At 39.7% G+C, this 5,437-nt stretch overlaps 1 long non-coding RNA gene across 1 annotated transcript; it reads right to left on the bottom strand.

The window, feature by feature from the left end:
• Window positions 1–3,431: 3,431 nt before the first annotated feature.
• Window positions 3,432–4,967, bottom strand: LOC108242280. The gene is made up of 3 exons (XR_001808842.3): window positions 4,717–4,967; window positions 4,591–4,649; window positions 3,432–4,521 (listed from the first exon to the last, which is right to left on the bottom strand). It is a non-coding gene; the product is annotated as an uncharacterized LOC108242280 (long non-coding RNA).
• Window positions 4,968–5,437: the final 470 nt, after the last annotated feature.

The raw sequence follows: 5,437 nt of genomic DNA on the forward strand, positions 1-5,437 counted from the left end.
TGGTTCTGAGGACACAAGGAGAGGTGAGTCCTTCCTCCTGAGCAAAGCTAATATTATTTATATAAAACTCATAAGTAAGATAAATCTTTTTTCACTTCTAATGGTGTCCAATGGTACAAATATCAACTAATATTACAGAGCTTGTGTAAAACTTTGTGAGTTTCACAAACTTTATGTTTAATAATGTCAATCACTGGTGAACAGGAACATCTGCACATTCAGAATAATCTTATTTCCAGCCTGAATAGACCTTTTTAGGAGATCAGAAAACTAAATGTTTTAAACATTCTTCAAAATATTGTACAAATTTAGGATATTTTAAGAAGAACATTTACAGTCCTTTTTGGAAATTGTTTAAAAAGTATAAAAATAATTCTTGCATCTACAGCAGCTAAAATTATTTGAGAAACTATAATACACACTGAAATATAAAAAAAAGATTGTCAAAAATCATTCTAAGTCTGCTTGAAAGTTTTATTTGACAACTCCATATAACATCAGGAATAAATAAAAAACTCTACCAATCTGAACACTTCAGGCCTTTTTGTTACCTTCACATTTTTCTATACAGTTTGAACTCATCAAGACAGTGTGTGTAGCAACTGAAAATATGGTTTTATTAATTAGTGATATGTTGCGAGAATACGTAAACAATAGTTCAGATCTTCGGAAGAAAATCTGAACTACCTGAGAATGGATTATAAAGCAGATGCAGAGCAGGTGTGAACACGGAGCTGAATGCAAAGATGGCCGAGGAGAAACTATGGCCAGTGGAAACCACCAGGAGACAAGCTGAAGAATGAGCTGATGATCTGCAACAAATAACAGGAATAACTCACCCTATAAAATAATAACAAAGACACAGATATTTTGCTAACAGACAGACGAACGAGTCACACACACACCAGTATTCACCTCCTGACCACCGTCTTCAAAGCTAATGGCAGTAAATGATAAAGTGTTCTCTGTTATGTGGAGCTGATTGTAGGTGTTAATCCAAGCCTGACCAACTGCCACCACTCAGCATGGTGGCATTCCTCTGACTGGGAAAACAAACCATCAACCTTCCCTTGGTGTGTGTGTGAGACGAAGATTAGGACCTCTGAGTAACTTCCCACAGACACACTCTATGGGTGGATGTGTGTCTGCTTCCTTATAAGGGAACCTGCTTTTCACACACAAAGTTAAATACAGGAAGAACAGGAAGAAAACAACTCTAAATATGGCCACAGATAGTGGTTACTTCAGAATTCACAAATGTTTACACAAAATGGTGTGTTCTTCGTCAGCACTTGTCCAGTCTCGTGTGACTGGAGGTAATCCCGAAACATGTTGAGGAGTCTTCTGAAGAATGGTGATTTTAGGCCATCAGCCCCTCTTTGTTTTATCTTAGCGGCCTAAAAGAGAATCAGTAAATATATATTGTAATAAGAAGTCATTCCTATATTTTTAATCTTTCGTCTGTTAGCAAAATATCTCAAGAACCACTGAAACTCTCAGAAAGAAATCATTGGTTGTACATGTAGAACGTATTAACTTTTGGAGTCAAGCCAATTAAACATGGTTTCCACAGGGGTGGGGGATCGTCCTGTAACCGGAGGGTTGCCGGCTCGAACCCCTGCTCTGTTGTGTCCTCGGGCAAGACTCTTCACCCTCCTTGTCTACTGCTGGTGGTCAGAGGGCTCGGTGGTGTTGGTGTGATGGCAGCCTCACTTCTGTCAGCCCGCCCCAGGGCAGCTGTAGGTGACCACCATCAGTGTGTGAATGGGTGGATGAATGGGTGAAGCGCTTTGGGGTCTTTAAACTAAAATAAAGCGCTATACAAGTGCAGACCAATATTACTGATATTGAGTGAAAATTAGATTTGGTAATTGTAGATATGATGTAGCTTGTCAACCACCACAATGTCCGGTTGGTTAGCCTTCACCTGTTTGTCAGGGTCAGTACCTTAGCCCTGCTCCTGCAGGCGAAGTGGGAGACTGACAAAGAATGACAAAGCTAAGAAACTTCCAGATTCAGATTCTAAACTTTCATTTAAAGCCAAGGTAAAAAGTAAGGTTTGTGACAGGGTTAAATTGACTCTCGATTTTAGGAGAGATCGCATGTCAACAGAAGCAGCTAAAGTGATTCTCTCCCACGTCACTTATTGTTTAACCAGCTGTTCACAGACCAGTACTACTCTAAAATCATTATAATCTTTGTATGAGCAAACACTCCAAGCTTTTGACAAAAAAAAAAAAACAGTATATTTTATCACTGTTTAATGTTTATGAAATTTAACTTGAGTTGGGAGAACATTAATAAATCTGCTAATATGTCTCATGAACAAGAAATAAATATGGTCAGAGTTCTCCTCCACTCCCTCAGTTTGTTAGTGTAAGAAATGCTGAATGTTATCAAACTGGAGCTGCAGTGAGAGGAGTCGATGTTATTCCATTCAGGAAAAGGTCTTCAGGTCAGTCTGCATTTTTTATAAAGGCTGCATTTGTCTGGAGCTCTGTCCCATTGCCTATAAGACAACTGTCAACAAGACTGTATGTACATCACTGTAACCATCTTTTATTTTATTGGTGTTTGTAGATCTTTTCCTGGTTCTCATAAATGTGTTTCTTTTAATGGATGTGTTTCTGTTCTGTAACCGTAGTTTTAGAAATTTGAGGGTTCTCTTTTATGTATGTGTGCAAAGGCCCCTGACAATGTTGGTTTAAAAAAAAAAAAAAAAAAAGTAACTGTTGTTACCATGGAACCAGTATCCAAAAGACACTGAAGTGGAACATCCCCCATTTTCACCAGTACAGTGGGACACTGTCCAACCAACAGTGACCCTGAGCATTTGTTTTCAAGACCACACCCTTCTGAATTGTGGCTCGGCAAAGCAGAAGGAGCTAGTTTCCTGCCTGCTGATAAGCAGTTGCAGCCTCTCCTTGTAGTGGAGTTGGATGCTGCGGGGCAGGATTCACCCTCGGTTGGTTACAGTTTCTGGCTATATGACAGCGCCTGCAAATAATAGGGGTTGTTCTGTTCAGATGTGAAAACCTTGAAGTGGATTGTAATGACAATACATTTTGAGAGAGCAGATTAATCTGTTCCTGTTGCTTTAACAGCATTTCTTTTATTTCTGACAACTCAGAAGCCCTTGAAACAGCTTCTAAATCAGGTCTACTGCACAATATGATGGTACAGAGTAACTTCTTTTTCTTAATTCAGCTGGTTGTCCCTCCTGCTCCCTTCCTGATGTCCAAAAGTGTAAACTCTGGGTTTTCTCTAATGAGCCTTTTCAATTCTCTACGTAAGGTAGGATCAAGAACATGTTCAGCAAACTGGTCTCTCAAAAGCATGGCACCATTAGCAACAGCATTTGGTGCATTGGCAGTAATCTTTTCCATTAAACAAAACAGTGCATGAGAAAACTCCTTTAATGATTCACCCTCTTCCTGTCTTCTAGAAAAAAAAAAAAAAAAAAAATTCTTGCAAAGTTACATAAGATTTGGAGCAACCATACAGTTCCTGTAAAATTGCAAAAATGAGTTCAGGATCCTCTGTCAGCCCGGGGTCTATATCGCATTTCCTCTTTGGCTTCACCTTCCAGGTGATCAAACACAAAATGGCCTTGGTCTAGAGGAGATAGACGTCTAGCCTGTACACTAGATCTGACCTCTATCCAATCCGTAACCCCGATCCCAACATTACCTCTGAAAACAGGACATTTACGCTCCCTTGGGATGTAAAAGAGCCGCTCCATTACAGGTACTTCTGCTGCAGAGACAGGGTGAGGACACTTCCCTCTCACACCACTAGAGGTAGATGGAAAAGTCTTGAAGAGTCTTGGTCAGTCATAAACCTTTCCTTAAGTTCTTGGTTCTCCGCCTGAAGGTGATGCATCATGTCCTTCAGCTCCTGAAGCTGCTCTTCCATGGTTCCATAATGTAGAATTCGTCACGTTCCACCACGGATTGATCAGACGCTGTGTCCCCCACCGAACCTGCTACTGTTTCAAAGGAAAAAAAAAAGAAAAAGAATACTCCTACCTCACCCTATCCAACTCAATAAAACAAACCCGTGCAAGCATGTGCCACTGTCTGCAAATTACAAATGTTTTATTGAACTCATAATATTTCAAAGGTAAAATAGTCAGTTTACTTTATCACACTTAAAAAAAAAGGGAGTCTATGCTGGCCCTTTGATCCTGAAAGCTGAAAAATAGTTAAAATCAGACTGTTTGGGTGGAGAGGGATAATAATAAAGAAAATGCAAATATAACTAAATACACCTAAGTGCTCCCCAACAAAAACACACTCACACCAAACCCTTGGTGAATACAACAGAAAAGAAAAGCTCCCCTCCCACTAGTCTCCTCAATCTAAATAAAACAGCCCAAGATCCAGGGACAGCATAGGTCCTGCCTTTAAAACAGGCCCAAGGGCTAAAATAGGAACCCCTTTCCCTAATAAGTTACAGATAAAAGAATAAAATTAAATTAAAACAAATCAAGAACTAAACCTGAAACAGTAGCAGGCCAACCTACACACAAAAGAAATCAAGTTAACAAGAACAATAGACAGCCAGGTAATCATAAGGAACAGCCCTTACCTGCTCTACAGTGAGACCAGTAAACAGTGCTCTTGATGTCACTCTTTAAAGTCAGTTTCCTGCAACAATCAGTGGCAGAATTAGAAACAAATTCTAAACTCACCTCACAATCAATGTTAGGCATACCTCTGCATGAGTCATCAGCCTGCATCTGATCTCCTCAGCAATCTACCTGCTTTTAAATATCAGTGCTGATTACCTGTCTCCCTAACGAGCCAGCTGCGCTCTGTCACAGTCTCTCCCATATATGGGCAGGAGGAAGAAGGTGCAGCAGCACAACTGGGGGGCAATATGCCCCGGCTACATATGTATGCTTTTAGAGTTTGAATCATTTTGTTAATTTTTTTGATGCCATAAATTTGTGCTTTGTTTTTAGGGTGATCTAAATTCAATCTTGTCCAAAGACAACAGAAAAAAAATATCCTTTTGATTAATTCTGGTACATTTACAATCAACTAATGTTCATTCGTGTACGTTGTCCTTGATGAATAAACAACTAAACAATAAACAGTTATAACCAATTTGCCTGGGCCAAAGTTGATCAGCTGTGGCAGCCATCTTGAATTAATTAGTTGTAGATGTGCATCCACTGAATAAAGTTTCACTAAAAAGACAGAAGATAATCATCAGTCTTTTATTATCAGATTTTTCTTTCAGCCACAAAATGATGTTTGAGCATGTGTGTGTATGTGTGCATGTGTGTGTGCAGAGGCAAATGTCAGAAAAGTAAACCTCGTCCATGAACAGGACTTATGAAAACCATATGTCCCTCTCTGAGAAACAAAGCTCTGCAGTTTGCTGCTCCATCCCCCACTGTCACACACACATTCATATAATGCCCCCCCCC

This window comes from Kryptolebias marmoratus, linkage group LG7 (genome assembly GCF_001649575.2).
Source record: "Kryptolebias marmoratus isolate JLee-2015 linkage group LG7, ASM164957v2, whole genome shotgun sequence".
NCBI classification, from domain to species: Eukaryota; Metazoa; Chordata; class Actinopteri; order Cyprinodontiformes; family Rivulidae; genus Kryptolebias; species Kryptolebias marmoratus.